This window comes from Eptesicus fuscus, chromosome 3, assembly GCF_027574615.1.
Source record: "Eptesicus fuscus isolate TK198812 chromosome 3, DD_ASM_mEF_20220401, whole genome shotgun sequence".
Taxonomy (NCBI): domain Eukaryota; kingdom Metazoa; phylum Chordata; class Mammalia; order Chiroptera; family Vespertilionidae; genus Eptesicus; species Eptesicus fuscus.
The window spans coordinates 15191123-15211608 of NC_072475.1; the positions used below are offsets into that span (position 1 = coordinate 15191123).

At 39.4% G+C, this 20486-nt stretch overlaps 1 pseudogene; it reads left to right on the top strand.

The window, feature by feature from the left end:
- The first annotated feature begins 285 nt into the window (after nucleotides 1–285).
- Nucleotides 286–10519, top strand: LOC103289849 (glucose-6-phosphate isomerase-like; annotated as a pseudogene).
- The last annotated feature ends 9967 nt before the right edge of the window (nucleotides 10520–20486 follow it).

Here is a 20486-nt window from a genome sequence, read left to right on the forward strand (position 1 = left end):
CACTCATCAATTCAAATGGAGTCAGCAGCCAGGAAATCATAGAGAAGGACAAGACTCGGAAGGGCAGCAATGGAAGAATTAGGAAAGATCAGAAAGCACGAAGATGTGTCATTAGAGACCAATGCTAAAATCATTCACATCCTTGTGTTCCCAATCACTATGTAGAGATGTGAAAGTTGGACAGTGACAAAGGCTGATAGGGGGGAAAAAATGATTCATTTGAAATATGGTGCTGGAATGTGTGTAAATCAAAGGCTATCAGATGAGTGATACAGGTACTCTGCGATGACAGAAAGACGAACAAGTGGGTCCCAGAGCAAAGTAAGCTTGAAACATCAGTGGAGGCAAAAATGACAAAACTGAAACTGTCTTACTTCAGACACACCATGAGAAGGAAGGGCTCTTTGGAAAAGACTATCATGCTGGGAAATATAGAAGGCAGCAGGAAAAGAGAAAGTCCAATTAAGAGATGGATTGACTCCACAAAGAAGCCATTGGCATGAGTCTATAGGAGCTGAGCAGGGCTGTTAGGACAGGACACTGAACATCACTCATTCATATGGTTGGCAGGAGTTAAAGCCAACTCAATGTCACATAACACCAAACACCATTCATGAAGAATGTCTCCAATTTTAATGTCTACTTCTGTTACATACCATTATGCACCTTAAAAATGAGATTAATAAAAAAAACTCCCTCTGCTTTTCAAAGACATGCAAGCTGAAGCATGGAGATTTACTTTAGTAAACAGAATTCATTTTAAATCTGAAACTCATTTAACTTTAGTCAGTTCAAATTTATTTTAATTATTTTGAAAATAATTTTCCCTGCTTGCATCTCCACAGCCAAATTGATCTAATGTATAGTTAGCTGTATAGTTCAGAAAGACACTAGAATATTTACTATGTAAATAACAATAATTTGAGATATTATCGATTAACATGCAAAAATTATTAAAGTAACATTTTGGACCTTTAAGCATTATTACTACAAATAGAACTGCTGTACATCAGTGTGTGAGTAAAATGTAAATGAGCTAAATAAAATTAATTACAAAAGAAAAATTCTAAATATGCACAGTTAGCTTGAACGCATTCCTTCCAGCTCAGAATGATTTTTGCATTGAAAGGGCACAAATAAGATTTCATTCCTCTGGGCATATTGATATGAAATCCTCTCTACTTAATTCTCAAAGGAAATGTGCCTTTGTTAGTGAATAATTTGCATTCTCTTTTTTTTATTTACCTCAATAAACTGCAAACTAATGGGTTACTATCAACAGAAGAAACTCATCTAAAGCAGGCATATGAAATAGTTCTAAGTAATCTTTGAACTTAAAATGCTTAAAATGGTGATTGTGTGTAAATCAAGGGCTATCAGGTGAGTGATACTCCTAAACAAGTTCGGAAATATTTAACTGCCGCGGATAATAATTTATAAAGTGGGTATGTAGGCATTCGCCTGATAGATCTGAGAGGCATGTTAATGGAGTACAATGAAGACAGATAGCTCCCTTCTGGTAACACTGAGCAGACAGCCGCCTGGTGAAACACTTCTCCGCCAACGCACATCAATCTCGCCATGATGGCTGCTCAGATTAGACAGAAGGGCACACTCCTATGAATCTTAAAAGGCCATTTCTGTCTCTTGTGAAGTTGTTTAACTTTGTTTTCATTTTACGGAAACTGGCTGAGCTCTAAGACACAGGATTTGGCAGATAGACTTTTATAAAATAACCCGGGAAAGGGAGATTTTTACTGAAACATACATTACACATTTCACAGGGTAACCTAAACTTGGCTTTAACTTGAGATACTATAATATGGAATTTGTTATTTATTACTTTTTTTTTTCACGTAATATTCATTGATAGATTCATATTTTTGTAACATTATTTGACTTGTGACAATTTTAGAATGACACCTGACAGTAAGAAGGCAGACTTTACATGGCACATGTTTCATTGTGGGTTTTTTTTTTGTTTTGTTTGTTTTTGTATGATTTTATTTATTTATTCATTAAGTATATTTTTTATTGATTTCAGAGAAGAAGTGTGAAGGAGAGAGAGAGAGAGAAGATTCCATGATGAGAGGCAACTGGGAATCATTGATTAGCTACCTCCTGTATACCTCCTACTGGGGATGGATCCCACAACCTGCGCATGTGCCCTTGATCTGAATCGAACCTGGGACCCTTCAGTCCACAGGCCAATGCTCTATCCACTGAGCCAAACCAGCTGGGGCTATTTTTTTTTTAATAGTATTATAGACGTCTCCCATTTGAAACCTAACTTACATGGTTTATTGGCCACTCAAAATTATTAAGACACCCTAAGGAAAATATCAAATCACTGTTCCTGGATAGTCAATAAGAGAATGATTTGATATGCTGAAAGCAACTTCCCAAAAGCATTGCTGTCGTTCTTTATTCAGTATCATCCCCAACGGTGACATATACAAAATGTGGTTTCCAAAAAATATTTGTTTCTTGTGTTTGTAAACCTGCAACAATGTAAAGCCAAAGTAAACAATATCAATGTTCAAACTATGTCAATAAATGTATATCTAAAAGCTAGTGCAATCTATTATTAAAGATACCATCAGCAGGATACCAGACAGTACTGCTCAGAATTCATCTTATATTTTTTGTTGGTTGGTTTTGACTACTGGACACAATTGGTCAAACTAAGCCTGTATAACCACAGTCTTTTAAAAAATATTGCCACAAAATTTAAACATTCCCAGGAGACTGAAGGCCTTTGCCATAAATTTTGTGAATCTCTCAAAGACGGGAAGGTTCCCAGTTGAATGATTATTGCTGAAAAATGAGAAGATGACCTTTAGAAGATGATTTTTGTGCCTCACAACATCTTATCACCTATTAGTACCTGGTGCCATTTTCTAGCCTCGGCCTTCACCACACACTGGCTTCTTTATCTGCCAAGTTCAGACCTGTCTCAGTTCTCAGTGCATGTGAGGCTTAATTCTGTAAGCACTTAAACTACCCATCTTTCCCCTTCTTAGGCAGGTCATCATTGCAACTTCCTTCTACTATCCTGACTTAGGACACAGGATTCCAAGATGACCAGTAACCTAAAAATGAAATACAACTGTAGAAAAGCAGAAGCTGAATACTGTCCCAAAAGCCTCAGTCCAGCCCCACGTCAGCTCCTACTCTTATATTTGGATTCTTTAATCCCCAAGAGAGACCCCAGGAAGTACTATTTTCTTACTTGTGTTACCAGTCTCCAGGTTGCTATCTTGATTTTCTTTATAGGGGTCTAAGTTAGTGCTTTAGTTTCTTGTGAATGTGAGAGCCCGCATTCACAATTGCTAGAACCATAGTATGGTACCTGTCAGTGTCTGCCTTGGGACAATCTCCACATTTCAAATACTCTATGACCAGACCTGCTCATCACCCATCCCTACTTCCTCCCATCTGAGGGAATGCTCTCCAGAGTCAATCATCAGTATCTGAACCAGAGCATGTTTGCTTCTTCCCATCCAACATCCACCTGAGTGTGTATTTTGTATGATTCATGGGATAATTTGTTTGATGGCTACTTTCTCCGTGAGCCTAAGGAGTTGTGTGTTTGTCTGTTCCTCATGTTTTCCCCAAAACTTAGAACAGTACTCAGCCAATGGAAGGTGTGGTGAAATAAGAATCATTAAGTCAAGGGGGAAAACAAACTCTTTTCCTTCTACCCACCCCAATACTCAGAAGAATAAGAGGGATAAGTGGAGATCTGAATCCCAAAGAGAAGGATTAAGGGTAAATTCATACTTTAAGACACTACTTGGTCCATATTGTCTAAAAGCTGAGTTTAAAATAGAATAAAAAAATAAAACCCCCACTTCAATTTAGATATAGAAATTTACAAAAGCGTAAATATACCACAGCTTTTTTTTTGCATCCACTCATATACTGATAGGCACTTGAGCTGCTTCCAAATCTTGGCTATTGTAAATAACACTGCAATGAATATAGGGGTGCAAACATTCTTTTGAATTAGTATTTCCAGTTTCTTTGCATATGTCTCACAAGTACAACTACTGGGTCATAAAAAGCCATGGTACAATTGCATAGTAGAATACTACTCAGCCATAAAAAAGAAGGAAATTTTACCTTTTGAAAAAGCATGGATCAGCCTGGAGAGTTTTATGTTAAGTGAAATAAGCCAAGTCTGAAAAAGACAAGTACCATATGATTTCACTAAGTTGTAAAATCCAATGAACAAAATAGACAAAGTGGAGCAAGACTTATGGGAGTAGAAGAGAGTAAAGGGAGAATTAATGGTGATGGAAGGGACTTGATACAAGGTGGTAAACATACAATATACAGATGATGTGTTGTAGAATTATATACCTAAAACTTATATAATTTTATTAATTAACATCATCCCAATTAATTCAATTAAAAGAAAAGACAAGTTACAAGAAAAAATTGCTTCCCTTTTAACAATATGTAAAATCTGGATAATATGAAAAATCATATATGGAAGACAATAGTAGGAAAGAATATGATGAAATTTATACATAAACCACTGTTGATGCTATCTATAATAATAAAAGCATAATATTCGACTTAGACCAGACGTCTTTCCGGACGTCTTTCCTTCCAAAAAAAGCCATAGTGGGCGGGGGCCAGGGCGAAGGCCCTTGCACGAATTTCGTGCATCAGGCCTCTAGTCTATAATAATAAAAGTGTAATATGCTAATTAGACCAGATGTCCTTCAGGATGACCTTAAGGATGAAGCTAGGGCTACAAGGGAAGTTCGGGTCCTGGGTGGCTGCTGGCAGCTGGAGGGGAGCCTGGGTCCCGGGTGCTGGAGGGAAGCCCAGGTCCCAGGTACCAGAGGGAAGCTGGTGCTAGCAGCCAGGGGAAGGAAGGCCTACTCTGGCACACATTTCATGCATCGGGCCTCTAATAAATTAATAAAAATGCCAATTTCTACTCTAAATCTAAGTCATTTTCATAATTAGAATTAGTATTGTATTGTTTACAAATGTATATTTAGCTTTTTAACTTAGCAAAAAAATAAGTAATTTTGCTAGTAATTGTGTTATTGAAAATATAATTTCAATTACTTCCTGAGGTTCATTTTAATCAATCGTATATAATAAAAAGCTAATATGCAAATCGACCATATGGTGGAACGACCACACTGACCACCACGGGGCAGATGCTCAACGCAGCACTGCCCCTGGTGGTCAGTGCCCTTCCACAGGGGGAGCGCTGCTCATCCACAAGCTGGGCTCAAGGCTGGCAAGAGCAGAGTGGTGGCGGGAGCCTCTCCCACCTCTGCGGCAGCACTAAGTTACGTCTGACTGCTGGCTTAGGCCCACTCCCTGTGGACTGGAAATATTAATTCAAAAGAATATTTGCACCCCTATATTCATTGCAGTGTTATTTATAATAGCCACAATTTGGAAGAAACATGCAAATTAACCATCACTCCGCTATACCCACAGCCAATCAGGAGTGAGTGCTGCCAGACTGCGAGGCGGCAGAGGTCAGGCTGAGGGACCAACACCCCCCCCCCCGCCAGAGTGCACAAATTTTATGCACCGGGCTTCTAGTTTTATATAATTACCTAAACAACCAGATATGTTTCATATCTAGATTACATTATTTTTCCATGATTACTGGTAATACTGCAGTGAACATTTTGCCTGTGTAGGCTTACTTCCTTTATCTAGATACTAGAAGTAGAAAGAGGGGGTCTATATATACAAACATTTTAAAGCACCTTGAGATAAACTGTGAAAGTATTTCTATTAGAATTTTACCAATTTGTAATTATTTTCTATGTGGTGTGATTATTTCACTCACCTAACCCAATTATCTGTGTGTCTGATAACACTGATTCTATGTCTTGGCAAAATAAAAATAAAAATTCCTAAAAATCACGTCAGTAGATTTTTGAAATAATAAACTATCATGTACATGCAAAAAATAAAAATAAAATGCTCTATATTTCTTAAGCATATTGAAAGTCTCTAAACAATGGAAAATTTTTTATCATCAAATTTTACTATAAAAATCATAGTTTTTATATTTTTAGTATTGAGATTAGTGATTAAATATGGGATATGAATATATTTTTTATATTTCAGGCAAAGCTACCTATAAAATATACAAAACATCTGGTGATATAAGAAGTTATATAAATTATTTGTCTAATCTTCATACTTTTGTACTTCTAGAAAGCTTAGCATTCTAAGATAACTCTTGTGGATGTAAAATGATCAGTGCATGTCTATTTGAGGGAAAGGCATGGCCTATAGCAATTACCTCGTTAAAGTGCACATTTCAGCTTTCATTATCTCCATCTGATCTTGCCTCTTACTTAATAGAATTTTACTTACATTATCTAAACGAGATCATCAAGCATTCTATACTGCATAGACTCCGTCTTTTGATGACTTTTGCATTCTTTTGATCACAGACTTTAAGACTATTACACTTTTGAAAACATGATTTTTAACACCTAAAGATTAGTCTGAAAGTGATCTGACTGTAACAAACAAGTTTCCAAATAATTGCTGGATTTATAATCATTTAATTAAAAACGTTATAAAGTATTTTATGCCTTCTTTCTTATACTTTTCATTTTTCTTTACAAGCGCATTTACTTTTACTCAAATCCCACACAATCAATTAAATTCCTCCTTTAAAATGTCCATGCACATGCTTAACATAAAACATTACATTTTAATCACAATGAGTTAGTCTCTGAGGTACAATTCTTTTATTGAAGACAGAACAAAAACTATTTTCCTAGGCATAACTAATTCTCTGTAGAGCTTATTTTTGCATGCTTTATTACAGTTGTCAAAGACTATGAGCCACCTGAATTGGACTGCTGTTGTTACCTAGCATGATATTACCTTAGGGGCTATAATTAATTCAGATCTGTGTAAGCTATCCCCAAAGTTGATTTAAAAAAAACATGCAAACATATTGTTCTTCTTTTTAGTCATATGTAAAAATAAGAAAGAATTGCCTGTATTTCACTTTGTATATCTGTAAATATATATGTGTATATAACTACATAATGCAGAAAATAAAATCCTACTATAAATTTTTATTAATATACTATCAAACCAAGTGAAATGACATATTTTGAACACAAAATAGGCCCTATTTCTTGATACTTACATTATCTATGCTCTTAAAAATTATTACTCCAAAAGTCTTATAATAGTTAAAATGTTTATAAAAATTAATTTATGGAATGAACTAGACCATTCTTTTGTGTGCTACATTTACACTAATAAAAGGGAAACATGCAAATTAACCATCACTCCACTATACCCACAGCCAATCAGGAGCAATTATGCAAATTAGCCCAACCAAGATGGTGGTGTCCATGGAGCTGGAGCAAGCAGGAGGCTTGGGTTGCACCCGGCAATGGAGGAAGCCAGGCTTCCTGCCTGCCTTGGCCAGCCCTGGCCTCCACTCAAGGCTACAAAGTTTCAATTATAGAAGATAAATAAATCCCAGATACCTCCTTCCAGCCAGCTCTGGCCTCTGCTCAAGGAGGCACTGAAAAAAAAGAAAGAAAAGAATAAAAGGAGGGGCTGGGAGCCTGGATTGCTGGGGGGCATGGCCAGCCTGAAAACAGCCCTTAGCTCCTCACCCAGGCTGGCCACACTCCCATGGAGTGAGGGTCCTCACTGGGGGACTTGGCCAGCTTGCAAACAACCATCAGCCCCTCACCCTGTCAGTGGGGGTCAGTTGGAGGTGATCAGGACAGTGGGGGGGGGCAGTTGGAGTGAGCTGGCCAGCAGAGAGGCAGTTGGGGGAGAGCAGGCCAGTGGGGAGGGAAGATGGGGGCAAGCAGGCCAGCAGGGAGGGGCAGTTGGGGGTGAGCAGGCTGACAGGGGAGGCAGTTGGGGGAGAGCACACTGGCATGGGGGGCATTTGGGAGTGAGCAGGCCAGTGGCGGGGGGCAGTTGGGGGTCAGCAGGCCGGCAGGCAGAGTGGTTAGGGGCAATCAGGCAGGCAAGCAGGCAGGTGAGTGGTTAGGAGCCAGCAGTCCCGGATTGCGAGAGGGATGTCCAACTGCCAGTTTAGGCCTGATCCCTGTAAACCAACAGTAGGACATCCTTCGAGGGGTCCCAGATTGGAGAGGGTGCAGGCCAGGCTGAGGGACACCCCCCATGTACAATTTTCATGCACCGGGCCTCTAGTATAGTATAAAATCATACTTCCAGTTTTAGTCTTGCCAAAATTTACAGGTCTCTAAAATGTATAAGGATATATTTCTCAAGTTGAGAAATCTATGGGACAATAAAAACATAATTCAGACACATACACATTTTGCTAAAAAAGAAACTATTTGCAACATAAAAAACCCTCTAAATATACTAAATTCTTAGGAATGATACCTGGAATACTTAAATATGACATAAGTAAATTAAAATTGCTTAGAATACATCAATGATATATTTGATAGAATTAGTGGTTCCCACCCCCCCCAGTAGAAATTAAGCTCTATAAAAATGACTATTATCTTTAAATTTGTATAACACTCAAGTAAAATATAGCTAGCTATAAACGTTCATAATTGGAATATAATATTTAGCAAAGTTTACACTGAATTTTTGAACTCTTACCTTCCCGAGCAACTTCAATGTTATGAAGATAGAAGAAACACCACTGGCTGCTCTTGCCATGATGCACTCACCAAGAATCAGCAGTTCCAGAAGCTGTAGGAAGGTAACCTTGAGCGTGGCTCTGACCTCAAATTGCAGTGCCTTTTTGAATGGGGACAAGGAAAGTTTCAGCTCAACACTCAGTACCAACATTGGCCTATACTGGTGGGTTACTCCAATGGAAGGTTTTTGCAGAAGCTGGTGAACCTGGCCAAATCCAGGGATGTGGAGGCCACCTGGGAGCTCATGTTCAATGGTGAAAAGGACCAATGGCCAGCATGCCTTCTACCAATTTTTATATCACCGAGAATCGGGCAGTGCTTCATGTGGCCCTGTGGAATGGGTCATACATACCCATTCTGGTAGATGGCAAGGATGAGATGCCAGAGGTCAACAGGGTCATGGAGAAGATGAAGTTCTGCTGCAAATACACCAGAGGTGGTGACTGGGAGGGATACTCAGGCAAGCCCATCACAGACATCAATAACATCGGCATCGATGGCTCTGACCTGGGGCCCCTCATGGTAACTGAAGCCCTTGAACTGTACTATTCAAGAGGTCCCCGGGTCTGGTTTATCTCAATCATTGATGGGCCTCACATTGCCCAAACCCTGGCCACCATGAACTCTTGAGTCCTCCCTGTTCCTCATCACTTCCAAGACCTTTACCACCAGGAGACCATCAGGAAGGCAGAGACGGGGAAGGAGTGGCTTCTCCTTTGGCCAAGGATCCTTCTGCTATTGCAAAGCACTTTGTTGCCCTGTCTACCAACACAACTAAAGTGAAGGAGTTTGGAATTGACCCTCAAAACATGTTGAAGTTCTTGAATTGGGTAGGAGGATGCTGCTAGATGTGGTCAGCCATTGGATGCTCTATTGCCCTCCAGGTAGAATTTGACAACTTCAAGCAGCTGCTCTTGGGGGATCACTGGATGGACTAGCACTTCTGCATGACACCCCTAGAGAAGAACACCCCCATCCTGCTAGCTTTGCTGGGTATCTGGTACTTCAATGGCCTTTGGTGTGAGATGCATGCCATACTGCCCTATAACCAGTGCCTACACTGCTTTGTTGTCTACTTGTGCATAACCAAATTCTGCATGATGTGGATTATCTGACAGGCCCCATAGTGTGTGGGGAGCCAGGGACCAATGGCCAGCATGCCTTTTACCAAAACATCCATTGAGGCACCAAGATGATATCCTGTGACTTCCTCATCCTAGTCTAGACCCAACAACCAGTAAGGAAGGGTCTGCATGACAAGATTCTCCTGGGCAACTTCTTGGCCCAGATTGAGGCCCTGATGAGGACATTGACAGAGGAGGCTCAGAAGGAGCTCCAGGCTTCAGGAAAGAGTTCAGAAACCCATATAGAAGTATTTGTAGCACCAGGTCTTTGAAGGAATTCATCCAACCAGCTCTACTGTGTTCACCAAGCTCAAACCATTCATTTTTGGAGCCTTGATTGCCATGTATGAACACAAGATCTTCATTCGGGGCATCATCTGGGACATCAAAAGCTTTGACCCATGGGAAGTGGAGCTGAGAAAGAAGCTGGCTAATAAAATTGAGTCTGAACTTGATGGAAGCAACCCAGTGATCTCTCATGAGTCTCCCACCAATGGGCTGTTCAACTTCATCAAGCGGAGTGTGACACTAGAAGCCACTAAACTCATGCTGGGTTGCAGTCCTGTTGTGACTGTTCTTTTTGTCCCTCCTCACCAGAGTCTGCACTGCATGGTCCTGCCCAGAGCACCCTCTGGTCACCGACTTAGACCACAAGCTCTTGGAGGATGCTGGTCTGGAAATGTCACTCCCCGCCTCCCCGTGTCCATGCTCTTCAGTTTTACACTTAGCTGAAGGGTGTGCATTCCTATATTAATTAAGAGAAAAACACTAAACCACAGAGTTTGATTTAATTCACTCCTTGGATATGATCCCGTAGGAATAAATTACAGAAAAAGAACTGTAATTATATAATTACAAAAATCAAAAGATGCAGTTTTCATAAGACAAGAGCTGATTTTAAGTTTAAAAACATGCCATCTATTGCCCATAAGAAATTTGTCACATTTTGGATAAGCTTAAAAAAATAGCACTTGGAATTGTTTTTACTTATTTTGTGCTGCTATAACTAAATACTATAGAGTGGATAGTGTAAACTACAGAAACTTATTTTTTAAAATATATTTTATTGATTTTTTTTACAGAGAGGAAGGGAGAGGGATAGAAGTTAGAAACATCGATGAGAGAGAAATATCCATCAGCTGCCTCCTGCACACCCCCTACTGGGAATGTGTCCGCAACCCATACATGCCCTTGACTGGAATCGAATCTGGGACCCTTCAGTCCACAGGCCGACACTCTAGCCACTGAGCCAAACCGGTTAGGGCCAGAAACTTATTTTTTTTACAGTTGTGAAGTGTGGAAAGTATGAGATCAAAGGACCTATTAAATATTTGAACATTTTATATACCTCTAATGAATATATTCTGATTTCAACAATTATTTCTCAACTCCATGCTATCAGATTTTAACTAAGTTTGTAGAAGGAATCCTATATCAAACTAGAGGCCCGGTGCACGAAATTCGTGCACTGGGGGAAGGGGGGGTGGGGGGGTGTGCCCCTCAGCCCAATCTGCACCCTCTTCAATCTGGGACCCCTCAGGGGATGTCCAACTTCCAGCAGTCGGACATCCCTCTCACAATCCGGAACCGCTGGCTCCTAACCACTCACCTGCCTGCCTGCCTGATTGTCCCTAACCCCACTGCCTGCCTGCCTGCTCGCCCCTACCTTGATCTCCTGCCAGCCTGATTGCCCCTACCTTGCCCTCCCCTATCAGCCTGATCACCCCAAACTGTCTGTGCCTTGGCCCCCAGTCTGGCCTCCCTCTGGAGGCACCACCCCCATAACCCCAATGCTGCTGCCACTGCATCTGGTTATGGCTGCCTGAGCCTTGGCCTTTGTAGCCACTGCGGCTTTGTCTGGAAAGATGTCCGGAAGACAACCACTCCAATTAGCATATTACCCTTTTATTAGTATAGATTTGGGGACCATTACAACCACGCAGAACTTGAAGAAAACACATGGCCCTGGTCAGTTTGGCTTAATGGAGAGAGCATAGGCCTGTGGACTGAAGAGTCCAGGTTTGATTCTGATCAGGGGAACACATGCCTGGGTTTCGGGCTCAATCCCCAGTAGGGGGCCTGTGGGCGGCAGCTGATCAGTGATTCTTTTTTTTTTTTTTTTTTAATATATTTTATTGATTTTTCACAGAGAGGAAGGGAGAGGGATAGAGAGCTAGAAACATCAATGAGAGAGAAACATCGACCAGCTGCTTCCTGCACACCCCCCACCGGGGTATGTGCCCGCAACCAATGTACATGCCCTTAACCGGAATCGAACCTGGGACCTTCCAGTCCGCAGACCGACGCTCTATCCACTGAGCCAAACCGGTTTCGGCTGATCAGTGATTCTTATCATTGATGTTTCTATCTCTCTCTCCCTCTCCCTTTCTGACATTTTAAAAATATATATTTTTTAAAGAAAACACATGATCTTCACTTTGGGCTTTGTCATCTTACAATATCCTTTGTGCAGTGTTTTAACTTCCCTCAACTTTCCTTTACCCACCTTTAAATCTATTTTGGGTAAGATGATCAGGAAAGTGATTCCAGTGGGTAGAAGTTTTTTTTGGAGGGGATGGGTCATGAAGATATTTAAAAATTGAGCATGGTGATGGTTGTACCACTCTGAATTTACTTTAAAAAACCAGTTCATTGTACACTTTAGGTGACATGTACAGTATATGGGTTATATCTCAACAAAGCTGTTCTTTTATTTCTTTTTAAATAAAGACCAGTCTTATAATCAATTGCAGATGTTTTCAGAGGCCCCCTCAAGATTTGCTTACCATGTCCCAAATCACGGCTGTGATTCCCAGTTGCCTCCAGTCCTGGTGGATCTGGATGGTGTGGTTTGCAAAGGAGAAGGTGGCAAGAGGCTTGTGGAATTTCGGCAACCCCATTCCCCCGGTCTCCTCATAGGGCACCAGGGCCATTCCCACTGTGCCAGCTCTGCTCCCTTTAACCTGTTGGGCAAAAGAATCCTGCGTGCTCTGGCCAGAAAGTGCATTCTTTCTTAGGTGGCCCGAATGCTTTTTTTAAGGTCGTTTTATGGATTCAAAAGAATAAACAGAGATGTGGAAAGCTTTTGTCAAAATCCTTTTACATGGTTCTTCCAGTCTCATGGGAAATGAGATGTGGCTCTGAATTCATCCCAAAGTGTGTCTTTGGGCAAAAGCACCCAGAACAGCACAACTCCTGCAGAATGCCCCACACACTTTGCTGTCAGGACTCAGTGGGGCTTGAGGGTGAGCGAGGCGGCGGTGCCAGCACAGGACCTGGGAGAAGGTAGCGCTTTCTACACTGCCCAGGCCACGTGGACTACAGCAGTACCCGCCCAGGTGGGCAGGGTGTTTCTGCTGTTTTGTTTTGGTCTGGCCTCCACCCCGTCAGCCACGGACCTGTGCCTGCACTGAGACTGAATGGTTTGATGGCCCTACTTTTTGGTGGACAGTGGATGCACTCCCAGAGACTGGCAGTTAGACTCTGGCGGCTTCTGAGTCCCTTGCGGGGAGAGCCCGGCCCTAGGTCAAGAACAGACTCAGGCGTCCTCGGCCAGGAGGCCTCCTTGGGCTAGGGGCCGCCACAGTTTGAAGGCTGGCCATAACCCCAATCCTGGCAGGGGTCTCCTCTGGGGTACTGTCAGGCCTGGGCTAGGGCTGCGGGCGGTTTGGAGGCCGGTCACGCCCCCGATCCTGGCGGGGGTCTCCTCTGGGGCGCTGGCAGGCCTGGGCTCTGGCGCCGCAAAGGGAGAGGTTCCTGAACCTGCTTCCCACACACCTAGGCTAGGATACATCTTGTAGGAGGCGGCTTCAATGCCGGGGGTCTGTGACCAGGTCCTCTGGAGCCTCGCTTTCTGGACTGCAGTCCCACGTCTCCCAGTGCCCCAGCCTCGGATGCGCCCCCGCAGTTGCCCCCACCACCAGCCACCTCAGCGCAGGCCACAGCAGCTGAAGCCAGCCTCTTGGAAGCCAGGCCACCACACCCACCACCCCTAGTAGCTCTCCGCTGCTCGCTCTCTGTGCCCTGTCCACTGGGGTGGGGGAGTGCTCCCAGCCCAGAGGCCCTCCCTCCCTCCGCAGCCTGGCTTGGGAAGCTGGCCTCATGCTGGGGCTACGATGCCAGCGTCCCCACTCGGCCACTATGGGTGCGACGCGGACCCCACTGAGGCCAACCTGGAGAACTCGGACCCGAGCTCTGCATCCTGCTGCTGCAGATGCCCTTGGTGGTCAACTACCACCCGCTCCTTCCGCTGGACCCATTGATCCCTCTCAGCACCAGCCATTTAGGCCAGGGTGGCGATCGGCCCCGGGGACCCCCGGGGAGCGCCCGGCTCGGCCCGGCCACGCCCCCCCAGGTGGCGAGAGCCCGGCTCAGCCTGGCCACGCCCCCCCCGGGTGGCGATCGGCCCCGGGGACCCCCGGGGAGCGCCCGGCTCCACCCGGCCATGCCCCCCCCAGGTGGCGATCGGCCCCAGGGACCCCCGGAACTAAGAGGATTGGGCGCCGCCATCTTGGTCTTCTCAACGGCCGCATAGGCCACCCGGAGTCCCGCCCCCAGCCTCTTGCAGGCCCAATCATGGGCATAGCGGAGATGCAGTCAATTTGCATGTTTCTCTATTATAAGGTAGGATTGGAAGAGGTAAACTGTTGAATATTTGTTGAACATACAATGACTTACAGGCATATTTAATTTGTGCCTTCAAAGCTACCCTAGACATTTACATAGGGGTTTATAGTTAGCTACTGGCTAAGTTAGATAATATTTGTGAAAACATCTGTTCCATTGTTTGACCGATAGTGGAAACTGAAAAATTAGAAGAATTTTACTCATTTTACTCTTCATATTATAGTTGAGAATATTCACATTCTAGATTGTGTAAAGGTTATAAGTGGGTTTTATGGCACTTAGAAGTATCATCAGAGATATCATTAAAGGCATGTTGTTTTTGGGAAAGACACCAAAAATAGAATAGTGAATAACTATCCAGATTTTGGGTTAGATCTGGATTCAATTTCTTAGTCTGAATATATTGCATCTTGAGACCTCAGATGAGTTATTTAATACTTTGGAACCTCAGGTTCTACATCTATAAATAATATTACTTTTTAATATCATAGTTGAAATAAATATATAAATCTATGTAAATTTTTCAGCACAATGACTGCATAATGTAAAAGCAGTAATATTTATTTATTAGTAGTAGTATTTCAACTATTCCTCGTCCGATCTTCCATCATTTGGGTTGTATCATAGTAACTCTCAAACTCTCTGCTGTGAAGGACATTTAAAAAATAGATCTGATACTTTTGTGATGTACAAGAAAAGTGTCACTGAAATATACTATACATGTTTTTAAACACTGACTTTCACTTTGTATACTTACCCTGAAGTGGACCTTTAACAAGCAGTTTGCAGATACACAAGGTTTTACATGCCATATCCCAAGTAGCATGCATTATATTATCCTATCATGAATAATCTGTAAATCTTATGTTATTATTTTTAGGTAAAGTTAAAAATAAACAAAATTATTTATCCTTGGTGTTAATTTCATTTAATTTGTTTTAGAACACAAGCCTATGATCTAATTTTTTTGAATCCTTCCTATTAGACTTCATATTGTTTCCAATGTCTTATATGATTATTGCTGGGTAAAATGTGACTTAACTATTATCACAAAAATTCTTTTACTTATTTATATTACAAATACTTTAATCACTTTCACACTTCTGGATCATTAAATGTAGCTTCTTATGTTCTGGCAAATTTGATTAAGTAACTCCAAACTATTTCCCAAGTACTAACAGAATAATTACGGTTCATTTTGCAAATACGAATCTTTGAAAAATATCTGGTAAGAGAGAATCTTTAACTATTGAATGAATAATTGTTGGCATTACTGATGGAGTATTTTTTGGATGGACTTCGGGTCCCACATTCTTAGAATATCAATACTTGAAAATGAAATTGAACAATAAATGCTACTTCATATTCTAAGCTAGCTTTTCCAGATTTTCTGTGTCATTTATTATTGCAATAGTCATTCTTATTTTACTTATCTAAGCATTTATGAACATAATGTTTATATCAGCATTAGAGATTTGGTGTGACTTTTATATTGCTTATGTTAACATAATTATATATAGAGCTTCATTTCACTATGATTTCAGTATAAAAAGTTGAGTTTGTAATAGAAAGTATATTGCAATACTTTAAATAAGATATTTGAATTGTGTTTCAAAGTACATCTATTTAATTTTCAAGCAAAATAACACAATCTTTTCTCTGAATGATGATAACTTTGTGTTATTTTCTATTATTTGCCCTGAAAAACAATTTGAATGATAGCTATAGTAGAAGAATAATAAAGCAAATCCTGCAACTTTTCACTTTGCCATTAGTTCTATTAAAACATTATCATTGTATGATATAATTAAGTACATGTATATTTTGTAAATATTCTCACAGATAATATAACTTGTTCCAGATTGTTCTGTGATCATAGGTGGAACCAATCAACAATCTCTAAGGTTATGCTTCTTGGGTCTCTACTAGAGTCTGGCATATTTCCCAGGGCTCCTCCAACTTTTGAGTTTTAAACTCAAATCTTTGTCTTTCCCTTAAAGAAAGATTACTGAAATCTTTGTCAGCTTGTTAGTCACCCAGTTTATTTTCTTTTTTTTTCCCTTTATTGATTAAGGTATTACATATGTGTCTTTATCCGTTTATTTTCTGTTTGTTTGTTTGTTTGTTTATTTATTTATTTTTTGCTTTAGATCTGGGTATTTCAACCAGAGCATTGACAGGTTAAGATTTGGCAAATGCCTTGAGTAAATATTGCACATAGAACTTTAGGCCCACTTGATTTGCACTTCAAGTCCCAACCTCTAGGCAACCCAAATTCCAGTTATGTTTGTGAAAATAAAATAATACTAGATTGTCAAATATATGGATACATGTATGCATACAGTTGATTTCATATGTTTGGGTTCTGGCTTCATAGACAATATTAACAGGAAATGGTCCATTTTAAAAATGATGATCACATCACTTGAGTCTGTACTGGAGTTGAAATAATAGCCTCAGGCAGTAAAGGTTACATCTCACAACCTGGGATCCAGCTGCAACCTTCTTGTAATGGACTCTGCAATAATATGAATTTCATAAATATTACAGCAACTTCTTCACCTTGAAGCAGTTGAATTTTACAACATAACTTAATGGAGAAATAAAAAAAGCAGTCATATTTGTATTGTGTTATGCCTACAGGATCCAAATAAAATGAGATTAAAACACTGCAAGTTCAGGATATTTTGGCCAATTATTACTAAAGGATTCAATAAATACTGTCAACCTTCAAATAGAATATTGGGAGCAATAAGATAGCTTTCCAAGTGTGTGTAGAGAATAACAAATTAAGAACATGAAAAATTGACAAGAAAATTATCTATTTTTTAAAATTCTGGAAAATAATTTTACTCCTAGCATATAATTAAAAATGCATTTTTAGAATAATGGTTGAGTAAGGCTCAGTCCCTCTTGCAAATAACTATAATTAATAATAATAATGATAATATAATAATAATAAAACACAACTAACTGACAATATTGGAGAATGAACAAAAACACAGATTCTTGAGGAGTATTGTACTTTATCAGAAGAAAAATATACTAGATGAGTTACTGATTTATTTGGGTTTTTGCCCTAGGGCAGACTCAAACTGTGCTCTGTGGACTAGTCAAATCACATATGAACACCCTTTCATTGTGCAACTACTAGTAAGTCTTTAAAGAATTTGTAATGTCTTGGGAAGGAGAGCCTGCAGAGATAACCCAATTCTGTGTATGGGTAGACTCTGCCCAAATCTCTGGCTGATCCCTGTAGTACACACCCACAGTCACAATCTAAACAGTTCAGGTTAAGCTAAAATAATTGACCTGAAAATTTTAGGCTAAGTACTGAGCGCAACCTATTATTTTGGGTAAACAAAATAGAATACAAATTTTGCAAACTGTACCATTTGAAATATCTAGGGTAAATTAAAAAAAATTTAGGAATATGAAGAAACAGCAAATGTGATCCTTAGTAAAGAAAAGGACTTCAATGTTGGAATCAGTACACTAAAAATTATTATACCTATTCTTAATAACATAAAGGAAAATATAATTAAGGAAATAAAAGATACAACATGGGAAATTACAAAAACAAAAAATTACTGAGTGAGCCTAAAATAAGATTAAAGATAGCAGAATAAACAAATAAGAGGGAAAAATAGATCATTAAAATAGTTATCCAATCTGTGGTATAAAAATAAATAATATTAAAAAATAAATAAACATAATATTAGAATTTGTGAGACTGCATGAAAATACTTAACATAGTTGTAATTGCAACCCTAGAAGAGGAGGAGAAATAAAACCTTCAGGGAAAGTTTTGTAAGAGATATTAGCCAGCATGTACCTCAGATTATTGAAAAATATAAATTTTTATAGTGAAGAAAATCAGAGAAGCATTAAGAAAATCACATGAAATAGTAAGCATGCTGTCATGTGTTGAGTCCTATAACTCAAACAAGGTTTACTTTCACTAACTCATCGTGTGAACTCTCTTTGGGGGGCAGCAGAGGCATAGATATAAAGAGGATGGTCTCAACAATTTATATTCCGTAGTTCCTACAAAAACTACTACAAAGCTCAAAAAAAAAAAAAAGAAAAAAAAGAAAATCACATGAAGAACATGTAATTTCTGGAACTCCAAAATAAAGACAGTATTTTGAGGGGGCAGAGAAAAATAACCCAACTGTATATGGGGAAGAGAAATTTGAATAACTACTTAATTTTTATCAGAAATGGTAGATATCAGAAGACAGGGCAATGATACCTATAAACTACTAAAAAGGCAAGAAATAAATAAAAACAAAACAGAATTCTATGTTCAGTGAATATACCTTTCAAGAATATAGCTTAGCCTGCTGGTTTGGCTCAGTAGTTGAGCTTTGACCTATGAACCAGGAGGTCATAGTTCCATTCCCTATTGGAGCACATGCCTGGGTTGTGGGCTCAATACCCAGCAAGGGTGTGGGGAGATGGGGGGCTTGCAGGACGCAGCTGATAGATGATTCTACCTCATCAATGATGTTTCTGTCTCTCTCTCTCTCCTTTCCCTTCCTCTCTGAAATCAATAAAAAAATATAAAAGAGAAGAATGCAGCTTAAATAAAGATGTATCAAATATAAAAAGGAAAACCACTTAATAAAATATATTAAAAGAAGTACCACAAGCAAAAAGGTAATTAACAAAATGAATACTTCAATTTTCAGGAAGACTGAATAAGACAGAAAATGTGAAATGTTTGCATAAATTTAAAATACTATGTTTTTCCTATATGTCTCTTTAAAATATATGTGACTGTTTAAAGTGGGGTTTGTGATGGATGGAGGTTTAACAGATATAATGACATAAAGAACAGCACACATGGTAAGTAGCCCTACACATTGTATATTTAGTATTAACTGTAAGTAGACTGAATAGTTCTAAATGTATAATATCCAGAGCAATAACTAAAATGATACAAATAGATGAATGCAAAAATACCAGGGAATAAAATATAATTCTAGTTAATATTCAAGTATTCAAATGAGGCCAGATAGGATGAAAAAAACAAAACTAAACTAAAAGCAGAGAGGACTAAATAAATAAATAAATAAATAAATAAATAAATAAATATGCTAGACATAATACAGTCTAATAAATTATTACTTTAAACAGCCTAATAAATTAATAGAACTAAACAGTCTTATTAAACAACAAAGATTGATTAAAAATTAATAAAAATTAAAAAACCTAATACAGTACTGGGTCCACAGAGATGAAGTCAGAGGATTACTGTATAAAAGTTATCCTTGGACATCCACTAGCCAAATATTATAGTTGGTTTTGAGCTAAGAACTCCTTTTAGGTTTAGTTTGTTAATGGAGATTAAATTCTTAATATACTGCCAAATTTTAGTCAAAAGTAACATAATTTCTTGGGTTTTTTTTTGTTTTTTTTTACATCATAAACTTATATGGAAGTTGTAAGAAAAGAATGTGGTAATGTGGTATCTGGATTAGAGCCTGCAGTGGCTGAATCATTTTAAAAGGTATTTATGGTTAAAGTGCCAGATTGGAAAATGTTTATTACATGCCATTATTTTACACATGTATGTTAAATACTTTTAAAATAGTTTTAATATCTAAATAATGATGTAATATTTCAATGGATTGTCAAGTTTAGATGCTAAGTATTGAAGTTTAGCACAAAGATAATTCCTGTGATTTATTAAAATTATTTCAGCCAGTCAGAGAAAGATAAATATCATATGATCTCACTCATTTGTGGAATATGATGAACAACATAAACTGATGAACAAAAACAGATCCAGAGACAGAGAAGCATCAACCAAACCATCAAACCTCAGAGGGAAGGTAGGGGAGGGTGGGGGTAAGAGGGAGAGATCAACCAAAGGACTTGTATGCATGCATATAAGCATAACCAATGGGCACAGACACCAGGGGGGTGAGGGCATGAGTGGAGGGTGGGGGGAAATTGGGGGATAAGGACATATATGTAATACCTTAATCAATAAAGAAAAAAAAATAAAACTATTTCAAAGTTTTAAATAAAAATATATCAATACATGCTATCTTTTCAGGGTCAA